This window comes from Cetorhinus maximus, chromosome 20 (assembly GCF_964194155.1).
Source record: "Cetorhinus maximus chromosome 20, sCetMax3.hap1.1, whole genome shotgun sequence".
Taxonomy (NCBI): domain Eukaryota; kingdom Metazoa; phylum Chordata; class Chondrichthyes; order Lamniformes; family Cetorhinidae; genus Cetorhinus; species Cetorhinus maximus.
This window is the reverse complement of record NC_135898.1, coordinates 55936498-55956938: the sequence shown is the minus strand read 5'-3', so window position 1 is coordinate 55956938 and position 20441 is coordinate 55936498. Positions and strand designations below refer to the sequence as shown.

Sequence of the window (20441 nt, the reverse complement as noted above, 5' to 3'; positions counted from 1 at the left end):
ACTGGAAATGTAGGCAGTAATACTACAAATGCTTTTGACACTTGATGATGAAATATTCAGAGTATTAAAAAACATTGAGTAAATAACTGTAGGTTTAGGTTTTGATACTGAGGATGTTGAGAGTGACATTGAGGATGTAGAGAATGATTAGTAGAAATCATATAGTAAAAATTGTAAATCTAATCAAACTAGAGTCAAGCCAAGTAAACATACGAACGTACGAATTAGGAGCAGAGTAGACCACTCAATCATTCGAGTGTGCTGCACCATTCAGTGAGATCATGGCTGATCTCATTGTAACCTCAACTCCACATTCCCACCTACCCGCAATAACCTTTCACCCTCTTGCTTATCAAGAATCTATCTACCTCTGCCTTAAAGATATTCAAAGTCTCTGCTTCCACTGCCTTTTGAGGAAGAGAGTTCCAAAGTCTCGCAACCCTCTGAGAGAAAAAATTTCTCTGTGTTATATGGGTGACCGCTTATTTTTGAACAGTGGCACCTAGTAATAGATTCTCCCACAAGAGGAAACACCCTCTTCACATCCACCCTGTCAAGACCCTTCAGGATCTTATAGGTTTCAATCATATGGCCTCTTACTCTTCTAAACTCCAGCGAATATAAGCTTAGCCTGTCCTGTCTTTCCTCACAAGCCCAATCGGGTATTAGTAAACCTTCTTTGAACTGCTTCCAACGCATTTACATCCTTTCTTAAATAAGGAGACTAATACTGTATAGAGTACTCCAGATGTGGTCTCACCAATGCCCTGTATAACTGAAGCATAACCTCCCTACTTTTGAATTCAATTCCCCTCTCAATAAATTATAACAGTCTATTAGTTTTCATAATTACTTGCTTTACCTGGAAAATAGCCTTTGTGATTCATGCACAGGGACCCCTAGACCCCTTTGTATCTCCGAGCTCTGCAATCTCTCACCATTTAGATGATATGCTTATTTTTTATTTTTCCTGCCAAATTGGACAATTTCACACTTTCCCACAATACACTCCATTTGCCAGGTCTTTGTCCACTCACTTAACCCACCTATATCCTTTTGTTGCCTCCTTGTGTGCGTTTTACATCTTACTATCCTACCTATCTTTGTGTCATCAGCAAATTTAGCAACTATACTGTCGGTCCTGTCATCCAAGTCATTTATATAAATTGTAAAATGTTTAGGTCCCAGCACTGATCCCTGTGGCACCCCACTCATCACATCCTGCCAACCAGAAAAAAAACCCATTTATGCCTACCCTCTGGCTAGCTAACAGGAAACAATCTTCTATCCATGCCAATATGTTACCTCCTCCACCATGAGCTTTTATTTTTCACAATGACCTTTGAAGTGGCACCTTATCAAATGCCTTCTGGAAATCTAAATACAGTTCATCCACCTTTATCCACGGCATACGTTACTTCTTCAGAGAGCTCCAATAAATTAGTTAAATATGATTTCCATTTCACAAAAGCATGTTGATTCTGCTTGATAACCCGGTATTTTTCCCAAGTGCCCTGCTATAACATCTTTTAATAATAGCTTCTAACATTTTCCTTATGACAGATGATAAGCTAATTGGCCTGTAGTTTCCTGCTTTCTGTCTATCTCCCTTTTTGAATAAAGTAGTTACATTCTCTATTTTCCAATCTAATGGAACCTTCCCCGAATCTAGGGAATTTTGGAAAATGAAAACCAATGCATCAACTATCTCACTAGCCACTTCTTTTAAGGCTCTAGGATGAAGCCCATCAGGACCCAGGGACTTGTCAGCCCGCAGCTTCAACAGTTTGCTCAGTACCACTTCCCTGATGATTGTAATTTTCCTGAGTTCCTCCCTCCCTTCCACTTCCTGGTTTACAGCTATTTCTGGGATGTTACTTGTATCCTCTATAGTGAAGATGGATGCAAAATACCAGTTCAATTCACCTGCCATCTCCTTATCTTCCATTATTAATTCCCCAAACTTGCTTCCTATAGGACACTCACTTTGTTAACTCTTTTTTAAAAAATATCTATAGAAACTCATATTTTACATTTCTAGCTAGCTTTCACTTGTACTCTAATTTTTCCTCCCTTATCAATCTTTTGGTAATTCTTTGCTGTTTTTTATATCCTGTCCAATCTTCTGAGCTGCCACCCATCTTTGCGCAGTTATATATGTGTCCTTTAAGTATGATACTATCTTCATTTTTTTAGTTAACCACGGATGGTGGGTCCCTCCCTTGGAATTTTTCTTTCTCACTGGAATGCATCTATTCTGTGTATTCTGAAATATCCCCTTAAATGTCCGCCACTGCATCTCTATTGACCTATCCCTTAACGTGAATTGCCAGTTCACTTTAATAAAAGCAAATGAAAGTAAATTCATCGTGAAAAGAAAATTTTTTTGTCAAATATTGCTCTTAAGCACAATAATTTTGTGTGAATTTAGGTATTTGTATTTCATATTTGAGGGATTAAAATTAACATAATTACGCGAAAGAAGGTAATTAAATGAATTGTTGAATGAAATCTGTTAGATATAAGAAATGCTTCAAATAAGTTACTTCATAGAGCACAAAAATGTTTCTGGTTTTGAGCTTTAATACCTGTCTCTTTCAGTCCATGGGCCCCTAGAGTGAATATCTTGGCTTATTACTTCATCAAAACATTTTCTTTATCTTTATTCTTAAAATCTTAATTTTAACTTTCATCCCTTAATTTCCCAGATGTAGGACGGATAGCCCAGCTTGTTATTCTATAAAAGTTGATGGACAGCTCATCCAAAAACTCCGCTGTCCATATCCTAACTCGCACCAAGTCCTGTTCATCCATCATCACCCCTGTGCTCACCGTTCTACATTAGTTCATGGTCCAGCACTAGCTCAAATTTAAAATTCTCACCCACTACCCTTTCAGGCAACCCATTCTAGATCATGCACCATGTAGCTGTCCAGAGAACCTGCTTGAAACTGCCATTAGGCCTATTGCTTGTGTAAATTGGGGGCATAACATCTGTTTCAGGCCCTTTTGTAATACTCATTGGCAACTGAGCACAACGTGCACCATGCATTGTGTGGTTAGTTTTCTCAATTGCACAACATCCAAACAAGTGATCCTTAAAGAGACTGCTGGAGGCTTCCACCCAAAAGGTAAATTGCATGGCTTTTTTCTTTGCTTAGCTTAATGAGAAGCACGAGTGCTGCTCTCCATACCACATTAAAATCACTGGTCACTGCCAGTCACTGTTTCCTCCCACTGTCCCAACTCCTGTGAATATCTCTTGGATTTTACAGAGGTCCCCCTCATCCCCCACTACAGGTGAGCTGATTGTGGTACCACAGCTCTACATTCTTAATGAGACCAGTTGGTCAATTTTCCATGATCCTGCCGCCAGTCTCATAAGGCACGAGCAGAGTGCACTGTACTGGGATCATACACAATCAAATTTCTATACTTCAAGTTACTTTATTTTGATATCCAAAATTAATGATTGTTAAAAATGTTAGATAGGTAATCGATTGACTGATATAATCAAATCCTTTTTTTTGTCGCTATCTTTTATCATATTTGCTGCAGTTTAGCAACGGATGTAATTGCAAGACTAAAGTTAAAGGAAATTTTCTTCAAAAAGTAACCAGATGTAGTAGCACTATCCAATAGCTGTTTTGTGATTTTGGTGCGGTAGGGAGTATAAGGCTATTTTAATGCGCCAAAAGATTTAGGGCCTAATAATGCAGTGCTTAAATGTTGACACTAAATTCCCATTTAAGCAGCTTGTAGCGTTACGAGAGAGGGATTTATGTTAAAGAGATGTTGTATAATAACTTTTTCTGTCACATGGGCTTTCAATTGGTCTCTGTGGACTAACAAAAATGGACCTACAGCTGTGCAAGCCAGTCTATCAGTAGATACATTTGTACCCTAAGCTTGAAAGCCACTAGTTTACTGAGCACCGTGGTGTGGGTACAAGAAACTGAGTGTCTGGGAAAACACTGAACATGCATTGTAAAACTTCCAATAAAAGTGCACTGTGTCATCAAAACACTGGAGCACTTCAGTTAAAGGGGCAAGGTCATCCTTTTGAATTTTTTGCATAGGCTTAGTTCCGGAACAGCAAGAAACAGCCTGCCTTCCAAAGCCACCATCTTCTACTCTGGGTAGGGTATGTGTTGCTATAGTACCATCTCTTCCTTGAGAAATATTTTACAAAGGAGCACAGCCTGCAAGATTTTTGATAGTGCGCTTTCTTTCCTTGCAGCTAGGGCAGGCAGTCTTTTCCATTTTGCAAGAGTGTACATGGGCATGTATTCTATTGTCTGATGTACACCTGTATTTTCAACTGGGACTTGATCATATGTCTGGACTTGGACAGCTTTACCTTGGATCCATGGTGCCACAGACCTTGTGTATGAATAATACAAACAAAACTTGAAAAAGATGGTATTACAGTCCCCGTAGAAACCATTATCTCAAAGTGTGAACAGCAAAACCACCCGGGCTGCCTTTTAATCTTTAACAGTCACATCACCTAGGCCTGTTGTCAGGAAGACTTCAGAACAGTCATGTGACCCCCCGCCCTTAATTTTACCCTAAATTAAAGACATAGTCCCAAAGCATAACAATCTTATAAACCTCATATTTGTAACATAGGTGACCCCCTGAACCAGGAGGGACAGTCTTGGAATAAGGGGTAGGCCATTTAGGAGTGAGATGAGGAGGTAAATCTTTGGAATTCTCTACCCAAGAGGGCTGTGGAGGCTCTGTCATTGAGTATGTTCAGGTCAGAGATCAGTAGATTTCTAGATAGTCAAGACATCAAGAGATATGGGGATAGTACAGGAAAATGGAGTTGAGGTAGAAGATCAGTTGTGATCCAGTTGAATGGTGGAGCAGGTTCAAGGGGTCGAATGGCCTACTTGCTGCTTCTATGTGCTAGGTGGATGTTGTGGAGAGGTGGCAGAGAGAAGGAAGTATGGCCAGAGTTCCTGTTCCTGATCACTATCAAGCGATCCCCTGCTGGAAAATACGGCATTGATTTTGAACTGCGGCTCATCTATTTCTTCCCTGAAAAATGAGCAACCAGCAGATAAAAATTGGGTGGGCACCTTGGATGCTTCTTTGCCATCCTTCAATTTTTAGCCAGGTCTTTAAATGGATGTCCAGCACTCCTGCTAAACAGGCGGGAGAGTGTTTAAATATCCAAATCAATGTTCTATGCTAGTTGTAGAATCTCTATTGCTATTTTCATGTACAAATGGGCAGAGTGAGCACTATGTATGCCAGGTCCAGTTGTACCAGGTGTTGAACAGCTTGACCAGTGGTCCCTGGAGGCCATTCCAAAACTGGTGTGGGAAGGTTTTTAACAGGGAATGTATCGTGGCAACCCCAGAAAGACAGAGCAGTCCATCGTGAGCCCAGACTTGCCCTACCATCACTCCTCGGGATCAGTGCGCCTCCCAAACAGACCTAACCTGCTGGTTTCCCTGCAGAAGCCAGATGACTCTTAGCCTTCCACAATTGGCAAATTCCAGTGGAGCACTGGAATTCAAATGAGGCTCAAACCTGAAAATGGTTCAAGCTTCTGAACAGTGACTTTGAGTGAGTGCTGATCAGGAATCAATGACAATTTAGATTTATATTGTGCCTTTAATGCAATAAAATGTCCCAAGACACTGCACAAGAGCATTATAAAGCAAAATTAGACACAGAGCCTCATTAGGTAATTAGAGCAGATGGCCAAAAGCTTGGTCAAAGAGGTAGGTATTAAGGCACTCCTCAAAGGAAGAAAGTGAAGTAGAGAGTTGGAAAAAATTAAGGAGAGAATAGCGGAGCCTAGGGCCTAGGCAGCTGAAGGCACAGCCAACAATGGTGGCACAATTAAAATCAGGGATGTTCTCAAGAGGCCAGAATTAGAGAAACACAGAGATCCCGAAGGGTTGTGGGGCTGGAGGAGCTAACAGTGATAGGGAGGCGCAGGACCATAGAGGAATTTGAAAACAAGGATGGGAATTTTGAAATTGAGGCAGTGCTTGACCGGGAGCCAATATAGGTCAGTGAGCATAGAGGTGATGGGTGAACAGGACTTAGAATAAGTAAAGACACAGGCAGCAGAGTTTTGGATGACCTCAGGTTTATGGAGGATAGAATGGTGAAGGCTAACCAGGATTGCATTGGAATAGTCAAGTCTAGAGATAACGCAGACATGAATGAGTGTTTCAACAGCAGATGAGCTGAGACAGTTACCACGTACCATGACAACACCTCCCCCCCACCCCCTCTGCCATCAGCTGATGAATCAGCACTCCTGCTTTATCTGCTCCATGCCCCCTTAAACAGTATAAATTCCATCACATTTTTACTTTAGCTCTGAAGAAGAGTCATACGGACTCAAAATGTTAACTGTTTCTCTCTCCATAGATGTGGTCAGACCTGCTGAGTTTTTTCCAGCAGTTTCTGTTTTTATTTTCATACTTGACCTCACCCTTACCAGCCTGTCTACCGCAGATGCATCAGTCCATGACAGTAGATGTAGGAGTAGGAGTGATCACTGCACAGCCCTTGTGGAGACGAAGTCCCGACTTCACATTGAGGATACCGTCCATAGTGTTGCATAGCACTACCACCGTGCTAAATGGGATAGATTTTGAATAGATCTAGCAACTCAAGATTGGGCAGCCATGAGGCACTGTGTGCCATCAACAGCAGCAGAATTGTACTCTAACACAATCTGTAACTTCAAGGACCAGCATATGCCACATTCCACCATTACCACCAAGCCAGGGAATCAGCCCTGGTTCAATGAAGAGTGTAGGAGGGCCTGCCAGGATCAGCACCAGGCATACCTAAAAATGATGTGTCAACCTGGTGAAGCTACAACACAGGACCACTTGTGTGCCAAACAGCATAAGCAGCAAGCACTAGAGCTAAGCAATTCCATAACCAACAGATCAGATCTAAGCTCTGCAGTCCTGTCATATCTAGTCATGAATGGTGGTGAACAATTAACTGGAGGAGGAGGTTCCACAAATATCCCCATCATCATTAATGGGGAAGCCCAGCACATCAGTGCAAAAGATAAGGCTGAAGCATTTGCAACAATCTTCAGCCAGATGTGCTGAATGGCTGAGCATCTCAGCCTTCTCTAGAGGACCCCAGCATCACAGATGCCAGTCTTCAGCCATTCCTAGACCCAGTCATCTTCAGCTGCTTCATCAATGACCTTTCTTCCATCATAAGGTCAGAAGTGGGGATGTTCGCTGATAACAATGTTCACCATTCGCGACAGCTCAGATACCAAAGCAGTCCATGTCCAAATGCAGCAAGACCTGGACAATATCCAGGCTTGGGCTGATAAGTGACAAGTAACATTCACGCCACACAAGTGCCAGGCAAAGACCATCTCCAACAAGAGAGAATCTAACCATCACCCCTTGACATTCAATGGCATTAACATCACTGAATCCCCCACTATCAACATCCTGGGGGTTACCATTGACCAGAAACTGAAGTGAATTAGCCATATAAACACTGACTACAAGAGCAGGTCAGATGCTTTGAATCCTGCGGCGAGTAACTCACCAGCTGACTCCTCAAAGCCTGTCCACCATCTACAAGGCATAAATCAGGAGTGTGTTGGAATACTCATCACATGCCTGGATGAGTGCAGCACCAACAACACTCAAGAAGCTCGATGCATCCAGAACAAAGCAGCCATCTTGATTGGTACTCCATTCACCACCACGTACAGTGGCAGCATTATATACCATCTACAAGATGCACTGCAAGAACTCACCAAGGCTCCTTTGACAGCACCTTCCAAACCCACATATAGAAGGACAAGGGCAGCAGACACATGGGAACCCCGCCACCTGGAAGTTCCCCTTCAAGCCAGTCACCATCCTGACTTGGAAATATACCGCCGTTCCTTAACTGTCGCTAGGTCAAAATCCTGGAATTCCCTCCCTAACAGCACTGTGGTTCAAGGAGACAGCTCGCCACCACCTTCTCGAGGGCAATTGGGGATGGGCAATAAATGTTGGTCTAGCGAGCGGTGCCCACATCCCATGAATGAATAAAAAAAAAAGTGGCAAAGCCGGAGGATGTTACCAGAGGTGGAAATGGGCTGTCTTAATCATGGCGTGGACATGTGATCGGAAGGTCATCTGTAGGTCAGATATATCACTAAGTTTTCAAAAAATCTGGTTTAATCTCAGATAAGTTGCCAAGGGAGGAATGGAGACAGTAGTGAGGAAACAGGTGGTAGGAGCTGGGGTGGAAGGCAACAGCTTCTGTCTTCCTGATATTTAATTGAAGGAAATCCCTGTTCATCCAGTACTTGATGTTGGATAAACAGTCTAATAATTTTAAAACAGTGGTGGAGTTGAGACAGGTGGTGGTGAGGTAGAGCTGGTAAGGAATTGTGTTATACAGTTTATACTTTGTACCATTTTAAGCCTATGTTTAAAATGACCCCATATGTGTACGGACATCACATGAGGACAGGACAGGAATTGTAAAAAGGGCACAATCCATTTATCTGTGAGATGTGAGGAATGACTTCAGTACCTTTGAAACTTGTTTCAATTTTAACTAAACTTGACAAATTGTTTTTACTTAGCTTCTTGCATCATTTTAAATATGATTTGATAGGAAGCCATCAGTGTGTTGGATTGAAAATCTGTAATTATGGTGTATTTGAATTGGATTTTTTCCAAGTCCCCCTATGGATTTGTGCACATAATCTAGACTGACATTTCATGTAGGACTGAAGTTACTGCATTGTAAGAGATGCCGAATTTTTGATGTGTTAAACTGACATCCCTTATCGTTTAGTTGATAATCACATCTACATCTCTGCATATCTTTTTTATCTTGTTTTTTATATATGATTTCTATGACCACTTTTGTCAAAACCTTCTCTGAAAAGGGAGACAGATTATGTGTTGCTCATTATGATTTCATTGGAGATAACCAAGTGCCTGTCTGTTGACTGTCCTAGATTGTCTGAGACATCCCAGTTCTAGATGTGAATAAGCCATTTGTTCTGCTTGAATGGTGTGCACTAATACCCAGTTTGGCAGTCAAATGCTTTTTGTTTTTCTTTTGCTCTTTAGTAACAGAGAGCCATGAAGAAGAGAGACCCCACAATCCATAGTGGATGGCTGTATTTAAAGCACAGGGTCTGTATAGTTTTAGAAGCCATTTCACCAGAGCTGTTTTACTAATGCTGTGTCTGCTGTGATAACCTTTTCCTCTTGATTTCTCACAGAGGGAGAAGGAAAAGCGGAATGAGGAAAAATAATACATTGTGCTGCATTTTTACCGCACTAGGTGCAATATCAGCTCTATTTTCACAGTTAAGTCAACTGGGAACTGCATTTCCACTGTTTGCTCACATTGATGTGAAATTGGAAAGGCCGTGCTCCCTCCACTTACTGAACCATGCCCGCTGACTTCCCAGTGCAATGTCTGAAGTGAGCACATCAAACTCCTTTCACCAATATCCATTACAAGCCTACCGACTCCCACAGCTACCTCGACTACAGCTCCTCACACCCCGCTTCCTGTAAAGACTCCATCCCATTCTCTCAGTTCCTTCGCCTCCGTTGCATCTGTTCTGATGATGCCACTTTCAAAAACAGTTCCTCTGACATGTCTTCCTTCTTCCTTAACCGAGGTTTTCCACCCACGGTGGTTGACAGGGCCCTCAACCGTGTCCGGCCCATCTCCCGCGCATGCGCCCTCACACCTTCCTCTCCCTCCCAGAAACATGATAGGGTCCCCCTTGTCCTCACTTATCACCCCACCAGCCTCCACATTCAAAGGATCATCCTCCGCCATTTCCACCAACTCCAGCATGATGCCACCACCAAACACATCTTCCCTTCAATCCCCCTGGCAGCATTCCGCAGAGATCGTTCCCTCCAGGACACCCTGACTCCTCCATCACCCCCTACACCTCAATCCCCTCCCACGGCACCTTCCCATGCAACCGCGGAAGGTGTAACACCTGCCCCTCTTCCCCTCTCCTCACCGTCCAAGGGCCCAAACACTCCTTTTAAGTGAAGCAGCATTTCACTTGCACTTCCCTCAGTTTAGTCTACTGCATTCGTTGCTCCCAATGCGGTTTCCTCTACATTGGAGAGACCAAACGCAGACTGGGTGACCGCTTTTCAGAACACCTTCGGTCTGTCCGCAAGCATGACCCAGACCTCCCTGTCGCTTGCCATTTCAACACTCCACCCTGCTCTCATGCCCACATGTCCGTCCTTGGCCTGCTGCATTGTTCCAGTGAAGCTCAACGCAAACTGGAGGAACAGCACCTCATCTTCCGACTAGGCAATTTACAGACTTCTGGTCTGAATATTGAGTTCAACAATTTTAGATCATGGACTCTCTCCTTCATCCCCACCCCCTTTGCGATCCCCCCCTTTTTTTCCCAATAATTTATATAGATTTTTCTTTTCCCATCTATTTCCATTATTTTTAAATGTATTTCCATCCATTGTTTTATCTCTACCTTTTAGCCTTTTTCGACTCCTTCACCCCACCCCACCCCCACTAGGGCTATCTGTACCTTGCTTGTCCTGCTTTCTACCCTTAATTAGCACATTCCTTAGATAATATCACCACCTTCAATACCTCTTTGTCCTTTTGTCTATGACATCTTTTGGCTATCTCCACCTATCACTGGTCCTCTATCCAGCTGTACTTGTCCCACCCCGCCTTAAACCAGCTTATATTTCACCTCTCTTCTATTTTTACTTAGTTCTGTTGAAGAGTCATATGGACTCGAAACGTTAACTGTGTTCCTCTCTGCAGATGCTGTCAGACCTGCTGAGTTTTTCCAGGTATTTTTGTTTTCGTTTTGGATTTCCAGCATCCGCAGTTTTTTGCTTTTAAACTCCTTTCAGTCATTGAAATGTGGTGAATAAAACATATAAGCATCACAACTGGTGTAGTACATGGATTTGAATAGACTTGACAGTGGCATAGTGTAATGTTATTGGACTAGTGACCCTCAGGCCCAGGCTGATGCTCTGTGTACATGAGTTCAAGTCCCACCATGGCAGCTGGTGGAATTTAAATTCAATTAGCTAATAAATCTGGAATTAAAAAGCTAACCTCAGTAATGGCGACCATGAAACTATGGGATTGTCATTAATGTCCTTTAGGGAAGGAAATCTGCCTTCCTTACCCAATCTGGCCTACATGTGGCTCTGGACCCACACAATGGCAGGAATTTTACAGCCACTCGGTGGGGGGGGGGCAGGATGGTAGGTGGGGCGGGGAGCCATAAAATTCAGTGCCCGCCTTCTAACCTCCGCTGCTGCAACTTTGACGGCACGGGAGGTGTCAGGCAACCTGTCAACCTGTGGGCCAATTGAGGCCTTTAGGTGGCCAATTAACAGACACTCCTCTCACTGTCACTGGGATTTTACATATGGTGAGAAGGCTGGCACTAAGTGTCCAGGCCACAAGGTGAAACCCAGCAAACTGGTAGCTGGCTAAGGGAGATGTGCCTTCTTTCCAGGCACCCTGTATCTATCAGAGGCACTCTCAATGTAATTCTCCCCACTAAGTGGCATTCCTCTCTACCATAACCCCACCCCCCTCCGCCCCCCCATGTCATCCTGATGATCCCGGCCCCCCACACTCCTGGTCGGGTCCTGCCAGCCTGGCCTCAGCAAGACCACGGATTTACCTTTTAAGTCTGGGCTCCTTTGGCGTCTTCTCTTTGGGACTTCCTGCAGTCCCAGCAGTGGCCACTGCTTCCAGCAGCGCTGCTGGCCCTCTGGCAGATCTTGGAAGCAGGACTTTCTCTCCAATGAGGGAAGAAGGCCCTCCACAGAGACATTTAAGCCATAAAATGGCTGCGGGGTGAGCCGGCCAAGCGAGGGCAGCTTGCCACTGATTTTTAGGTCAAGGGCTGGGGACCCGCCCCCAATGTAAAATTCAGCCTAATGTGGCTGACTCTTAACTGCCCTCTGAGATAGCCAAGTAAGCCCCTCAGTTGTATCAAAACACTACAGAAAAGCCAAAAAGGAATAAAACCAGCATCGACCTAGGCACCGGAAACAACAGTGGTACACTGTGCCCATTTGACCCTGCAACTTCCTCCTTACTAACATCTGGGGGCTTGTGCAAAACTGGGAGAACTGTCCTACAGATTATTCAAGCAGCAAACAGCCTAATGTGGTCATACTTACTGAATCATTGCTTACAGACAATGTCCAAGACACTTGCATCATACTTAGGTACATCCTTTCCCATCAGCAGAGATGGCAGCACAGTGGTGTACGGTCGTGGGGGGAGTTGTCCTGGAATCCCTAACATTGACTCTGGACCCCAAGAAGTCTCATGACACCGGGTCAAACATGGACAAGGAAACCTTCTACTGATTACCACTTACCATCCTTCCTCAGCTGATGAATCAGTACTCCTCCATATTGAACGGCACTTGGAAGCAGCACTGAGGACAAGGGTGCAGAATGTACTCTGGGTGGGGGACTCAATGCCCATCACCAGGAGTGGCTCGGTAGAACCACTACTAATTGAGCTAGCCGATTCTTGAACAACATAGCTGCTGGACTGGGTCTGCAGGTGGTGAGGGAACCAACAAGAGGGAAAAGCCTAAATGATCACGCCCTGTTGCAGATGCATCTGTCCATGACAGCACTGGAGTGACCACTGGGCAGTCCTTTTGGAGATGAACTTACGTCTTCACCCTGGCGATTCCCTCCATCATGCAATGTGGCACTCCTACCACGCTAAATAATATAGATGCAGAACCGATCTAGCAGCTCTAATCTGGGCATCCATGAGGCGCTGTGGGTCTTCAGCTCTAATCTGTATTCAACCACAATCTGTAACCTCATGGCCTGGCATATCCCTTGTTCTACCATATCCCCTGTTCTACCATTACCATCAAACCAGAAGATCAACGGGCGGTCAGGAGAGCATGCCAAGAGCAGCACCAGGAGCACTTAAAAATGAGATGCCAACATGGTGAAGCTACAGCACAGGATACACACATACCAAACAGCATGCAACAAATAGGGCTAAGTGATCCCACAACAAACAGATCAGAGCAAAGCTCTACAGTCTTGCCACATCCTGTCGTAAATGGTGGTGGACAACTAAACACCTAAGCAGAGAAGGAGGCTCCACAGATATCCCTATCTTAAATGATGGGGGAGCCCAGCACATCAGTGCAAAAGACAAGGCTACAATATTTGTAATCATCTTCAGGCAGAAGTGCCAAGCAGATGATCAATCTTGGCCTTATCCTGAGGCCCCCAGCATCACATATGCCAGTCTCCAGCCAATTTGGTTCACTTCGCATGATATAAAAAAAACAGCTAAAGGCACTGGACATGGCAAAGTCTATGGGCCCTGACAACATTCTGGCAGTAGTACTGAAGATTTGTGCTCCAAAACTAGCCACGCACGCACCCAAGCTGTTCCAGTGCAGCTACAACACTGGTATCTACCCAACAATGTGGAAAATTACCCTAGTATATCCTGTCCAGAAAAAACTGGACGAATCCAATCCAACCAATTACCGCCCCATGAGTCTACTCTATCACGAGCAAAGTGATGGAAAATGTTGCCAACAGTGCTATCAAGTGGCAGCATACCCTGCTCGCTGTCACTTAATTTGGGTTCCACCAGGCCACTCGGATCATGACCTCATTACAGCCGCGTTCGAAACATGGAGCAATGGCCTGAACTCCAGAGGTGAGAGTGACTGCTCTGTGACTGCCTTTCCACCAAGGCAGCCTTTGACCAAGTGTGGCATCAAGGACTCCCAGCAAAATTGAAGTCAATGGGAATCAGGGGGACTCCACTGGTTGGTGTCATGCCTAGCACAGAGGAAGATGTTTGTGGTTCTTAGAGACCAATTATCAGCTCCAGGACATTGCTGGAGGAGTTCCTCAGGGTACTGTCCTAGGCCCAACCATCTTCATCAATGATCTTCCCTCCATCATAAGGTCAGAAGTGGGAATTGTCGCTGCTGATTGCACAATGTTCAGTACCCTTCATATACAGATACAGAGGCAGTCTGTGTCCATATGAAGCAAGACCTAGACAGCATTCAGGCTTGACCTGTTAGTAGCAAGTAACATTCATGCCACATAAGAGCCAGCCTTCTCCAAATAATTCCAGACCATCTCCAAGAAGGGAGAATCTAACCACCTCCCCCTGACATTCAACGGCATTACCATCACAGAATCCCCCACCATTAACATCCTGTGGGGTTTACCATTGACTAGAAACTTAACTGGACCAGCCATATTGTGGCTACAAGAGCAGGTCAGAGGCTGGGAATTCTGCGGTGAGCATTGCCACATGTCTCCCCAAAGTCTGTTCACCATCTACAAGGCAAATATCTGGTGTGTTATTGAATAGCCTCTACTTACCTGGATGAGTGCAACTCCAAAACACTTAAGAAGCTTGACACCACCCAGGACAGCACAGCCACTTGATTGGCACCCCATCCACCACCAACAGTGGTAGCAATGTATACCATGTAGCAGATGCACTGCGGCAACTCACCAAGGCTCCTTCGACAGCAGCTTCCAAGGAGAACAATAACAGTCACAAGGGAACGCCACCACCTGCAAGTCACCTCAAAGCCACACATCATCTTGACTTCGAACTATATCGCTGTTCCTTCACTGGGCCAAAATCTTGAAACTCTCTTCCTAGCAGCACTGTGGGTGTACCTACACCACATGCACTGCAGTGGTTCAAGAAGGTGCTTCAGCACCACCTTCTAAAGGGCAATTGGGAATGAGCAACAAATGCTTGCCTTGCCAGCAACATTTCCATCCCATAAAAGAATAAAATTGTGGAAAGTATGGATCTAAGAGGTGATTTAATATGCAGATTAGTGTCAAGCCATTTGAAATGGTCAAAAATAAACATCCCTATGCTTTTTGAGACTGTGGGCCTATTTACTTGGTTCAGATGTTGAGAGGTTTTTTTTGAGGCTGAGTTTTTTGGAAGCAGTTTTCATATCTTCAACCCCAGTCCTTTTCTTTTCAAAAACTATTTGAATGCAATAGAAGAAATTACATTTGAGTGAGACCATAAAATATAAAAGCATTTTAAGAAAGTTTTACTTTGTGAAAATTCCGAAATTGGGATGTTTACTTAGTTCTTTTTCAAGATACAGCCCATGTAACTTTTTTATTCGCTCCTGGGACGTGGGCATCGCTGACTAGGCCAGCATTTATTGCCCATCCCTAATTGCCCTTGTTCAGAGGGCATTTAAGAGTTAACCATGTTGCTGTGGGTCTGGAGTCACATGTAGGCCACACCAAGCAAGGACAGCAGATTTCCTTCCCTAAAGGACATTAATGAACCAGATGGGTTTTTATGACAATTGGCAATGGTTTCATGGTCATCATTAGACTTTTATTTCCAGATTTTTTATTGAATCTCTCCACTAAAAGGAAATCTAGTCAAATACACTCCCATATTTCGTTTGAGAGATTCCTGAATTTTCACTCAATAATTTTATTAGGCTGTATTATTTGTGTTTGCTGATTGTGCAAATCCTTTTAAAAAGTGTTGTACAGTTTTTTGAGGTAAATGGGAGAAGAGTTAGAAAGCAAGCTCTTTGCTGCAGTAAATGTGATACCAGAACTTCGGTCCTGTAAGTAAAATTTGTGCAATAAAATGGAATTGTATTGCACAGATTTTCTAATGCTAGCTAAATGGGGTTTCCTCCATTACTTGATCTTGGAAGCTTTCTCTGTGTTTCTTGAGGGGGAGGGATGGTGTTGATACTGGCCCATGCCTGGTCTGTAGGCATTATTTCACCAGCTGTGGGCCCATAAGGGACTGATTTAGTGTGAGAGCTGACTCTGAGCCAGTAGGCCTGATATATCACTTCCTGTAAGTTGACTAATGTGCTTAGCTGTTTTGACATGTGACCTGTTGCTGCTGGCAGCTGATCTGCTGGCAGTCCATTATAACATCAGCCTCTCCCTCTAATTATTGTGGGCTGCACATTACGGCAAGGCAAGTTTCAGATTGCTTATCCTAGGCTGATTGCCACCATTTGCAGCTGCCTCTGCTGGCCAAATATTTCCTCTTGATGAGAGATCCCATATGTTTAGAAGACCCTAGGTGTCTAGTTTTCAGAACTAACTGCTCTTGGCTTAAAAGCCCCTGTGAGATATGACACAGGAATCTGACAGTATTCCCAGTTGAATTGAATGTTGAGCCCTGTGTGTTAAGATACACATGACTATTGTTTAAAAAAAAGTGTGCAAATGAACTTGGAAAAATCAGCGAAGGGAAAGCAAAGATCTTATCTGAACAATTTATCATGTTGTATTGTGTTTAAGTACATTGCATTAGTGCACAATAAATGACCTGTTACATTCTTGTTTAAGAACTTTCAAAATACAGACTGCTGATTCTGCCAATCCACTTAATTAACCCTTAAACTGACCTCATCCACACACAATTTGCGTAAAATGCCACAGTAAGCCTTCCAAACATCCGGAAAGTTTGCACTCATTTTGACTTGTTTGAATTATGTGCCTTTTATGTTTCAGAAAAGGTGAATGGTTATTAATGTTCAAGTAGGTGCTTGGTCCCACTAAACAAAGAAAACTATAGTTAATAAACAATCCTTAAATATTTTGGATTTTCTAATACAGAACAAAATTACTGGCTCTTTAAGGCATAGCTGATTGTCACGTGCAAATCCTTCTGGCAGGTTGTATATTGATGAATTTTTCAAATACTTCAGCTCAAACTATTTAATGAACATCACACCTGTCACTCGTGCATTTCCCCAGCTTGTTTTCCCAATGTGTGATTCTTGACAGTTTAAATCGTCAAGAGGAACAAGAGAAATTTACAACCTTAGTCCCTTCTTTTAAACATAGCGTTAATGAGCCGGAAAATCTAAACTATCTTCATTATGAAGGCACACGCGACTGACGTGTTTGGATTTCCTTGGATCTGAAACTGTCCTTTTTTAAGGTTGACAGTCCAGAAAGTGGTTTATTTTCTGAAGTAGAGTAAGATATTTTAGCAAACAATTTAGCTTGCAGACGTATTGACGACTCCACATGTCTGGCATCTAGGTTGGAATCATTAACAGGAAGTTGGGTCAAGTGTACAAACTTCCAGCTATGTTCAGCACATGTCTCAGATTTGCATTTGCAGTGTAAAACAGGTGTTTGTCCATATTAAGTTCAAACAGGAAACCAAATTCGATCATGCACAAAAGCTGTATTTTTAAATCCTTTTTCCATATTTAATGCAGGGTTTATTACCAAATTTAACTTTTTTTTTTAGATATCCAAATTCACCCTTTGTCCCCACCATTAAAATGCCATTCATTTTAGAGTTTATTTGCAGAATATATATATTTCATCACAAGTGGCATCATTTTGAAAGGTACAGGTTTTGAAAGCAGATAGATATTTTAAATTTAATGAGTGAAATAAAACAAATGTGCATGTGAGTATGTACTATCGAAGACCAAGTCGTCAGTGTGATCGACACCTCATCTACTGACTTAAACAGCTACTCAATCCACCACTAGTTCCAGGGTACTGTGGCTGCATTGCATGTTATCTACAGAAGGCACTGCAGTCGCTCAAGTCTTTTTCAGCAGCATTTCCCAAACCTGCAGCCTCGACCAACCCAGAAGGGCAAAGGGTGACAGGTCTGAGGGAATGGCATCACATCCAGGTTTCCTTCCAAGTCGTACACCATGCCAACTTAAACGTACATCACTGTTCCTTCATTATCACTGGATCAAATTCCAGAGCTTCCTACCTAACAGCATGTTGGCAGCAGTTCAAGAAGGAAGCCCATTGTCTTCTCCAGGGATGGACAATAAATGCCAATCTAGTCAGTGATGCCCACATCCTGATCTTAACTCAAAGTGCACTTGCACTTACAACACAAAAGCAAAATACTGCAGATGCTGGAAATTTGAAATAAAAACAAAATGCTCAAAATACTCAGCAGGTCAGGCAGCATCTGTGGAGAGAGAAACGAGAGTTAACATTTCGAGTCAACGACCCTTCGCCAGAACATTACTACTGCATTTATTTTCAGAAGAATGATTCTGTGCAATTTGTTTTACACACACACACATGCAAATACATGTGCTTTATTTTATCCTTTAAGTACTACTAGTCTTTATATAATATATATTTTAATATGTAGAACATGTAGTTATTTTCAACTGTTGTATTTGTGAAGTTTTGACAGTGCCAAGCATTACCTGTGGGTGCTGAATGATTTATAAATGGAGTGACACAGCTGCATAATTGAGTGCAAGTAGTTCCATGGGACTGTTTATCTGTTTGTTCCCAGAGATTTGTTAACAAAGTTAATCTCTTCAAGGATAAAAGGGAAGAGTTTGTTTTCCTCATGGTCTTGTACTTAAAATGTTTGCTGTAAGATGTTTATTATACTCTAAATATATTTTCAATAGGCAATTTTCTATATTTCCCATTTTTTATTTCTAATTCTCCCAAAGGTGCGCACTGTTCAAAAGAGACAGTAAATGCTCTTGGATCTCTACCAGTGCTCTTTGGTATCTGCCTGCCAAGGGCTTCACGAGAGTGGTCTGAGCTGACCACTCTTCTGTAACACCAAAAATTAATTCCTAGCCAATTGCATGAAAGTCTTTTGACTAAAGAATCTGAAGTTCTGTATATATGAATTGACTAAATGAATTTAATTCAGAACGCATTTAATGCTGCAACACAAAAGCAAAATACTGCAATGCTGGAAATTTGAAATAAAAATAAAAAGTGCTAGAAATAGTCAGGTTAGGCAGCATCTGTAGAGGGAGAAACAGAGTTAAAGTTTCGAGTCGATGATCCTTCATCAGAACATTACTGTTACATTCACTTTCAGAAGATTGATTATGTGCAATGTTTTTTAAACTTGGTCTTGATGGGACATTTATATTTTTGGCTAACTGTAGCCAATTTTGGAACAGAAAATTCACCTGGTCAGTAACAGATGATCCCAGTTTTAATTGAGCTAAGTTTAGGTGTCCAAGAAAATAATGAAAGCCATTCCAGAACTGCTCCGTGAATTTTCTATTTCTGATTTTTGTATACACATGTTGCAAGCTTAATTGTGCCAAAAATTTGTTAGCTGAGGAAGTTACAAGCATGTAATTTGCATTGGTATCAGGAGTGAATCTGATACACTGACACTGAACGTTCTGAGTACCACAGAGTCAGGTTGCTTCTGTTTAATTTTTGTTGTCCTGCCTTAAGTAGATGTCTTTGTTTTCTCCTATTGCTTCGCCGCACATTGGTGTCTGTTATGTTCCTGCTCTCTGAGAATTTCTGCATAAGCCCACCCACCTTGACAGCCCCTTCCCTGCTCTCAGAAACCTTTTGAAAACTCTTGGTTTGCAGCCCCCATACTGGAGCATCTTCCCTAAGTTTCCTCCTGCTCTGTATCCATCTTTCCCCACTTCCTCACTTGTAAAGCATTTTGAGATTTCTTTCTGTGTATGAGAAGTACTATAGAATAGTAAGTTGTTCTTTAATATCTTATGTATTTAAACTGCTGCAGGTCTCAAATCTCAGTTGGCAAGGGCACAAGTGAAGTGGCATCATGTTGCCATACCACACTGATATCCCCTGTTGCCTGAACATCAACAGTGCAAATCAAGTGTATACTCCAGTGTTCCTTCCCCTGCTTATACTGCCCTAACATTGTTGTCATACCAGTAGACAACCTGTAGCCTTTTGTATAAAAGTCCATTGTGAGGCTTACAATACATGTTTCTCTCAGGAGGTGAATCCATACCAGTTTTACTTAAAAACTAAATCTGCAGTTTAAACGTGGATTAAAACTGTTCATAAGTCATGTCATGTTGCCAGCCTTAACAACCCTTCAGGTATGGAAACTTTCAAATACACATCTTTGAGTTAGATTTGAATTGCTATGCTCACTCAATAGCCTAGTGGGTGAATCATAGAATCGCTACAGCACAAAAGAAGGCCATTCAGCCCATTCTGTCTATGCTGGCTCTCCAAAGGAGCAATTCACGTAATGCCATCTCCTCACATGCCTGTGCATTCTTCTTTTCAGATATTTAGAAAAATTTACAGCACAGAAGGAGGCCACCCCCCCCCCCACATCGTGTCTGTGCCGGCTGAAAAACGAACCACCCAGCCTAATCCCATTTTCCAGCACTTGCTGTGTAGCCCTGGAGGTTACAGTACTTCAGGTGCAGGTCCAGGCACCTTTTAAATGAGTTGAGGATTTCTGCCTCTACTACCCTTTCAGGCAGTGGATTCCAGACCCTTAATGCCCTCTGGGTGAAAAACTTTTACCTCATGTCCCCTCCAATCCTTTTATCAGTCACCATGCCTGCAAAGTTATTGTTCAGTGTATTCCGCTAAACCTTAAGGTTGTAAATGTTCCAAGTTTGATTCCTGATTTGT

The 20441-nt window shown here is 42.8% G+C and overlaps 1 protein-coding gene across 5 annotated transcripts in view; it reads left to right on the top strand.

Annotated features, from left to right (window-relative positions):
* The window catches only part of vti1a (vesicle transport through interaction with t-SNAREs 1A), a 370006-nt gene that overhangs the window by 295624 nt on the left and 53941 nt on the right, over window positions 1–20441 (top strand). Inside the window, exon 9 of one of the 5 annotated variants that reach the window (XR_013579742.1) lies at window positions 9096–9161. The exons of the other annotated variants lie outside the window; for them this stretch is intronic. The gene's annotated coding sequence lies outside the window, so the exon portion shown is untranslated. The remainder of the gene's footprint in view (window positions 1–9095; window positions 9162–20441) is intronic. 5 annotated transcript variants of the gene reach the window in all.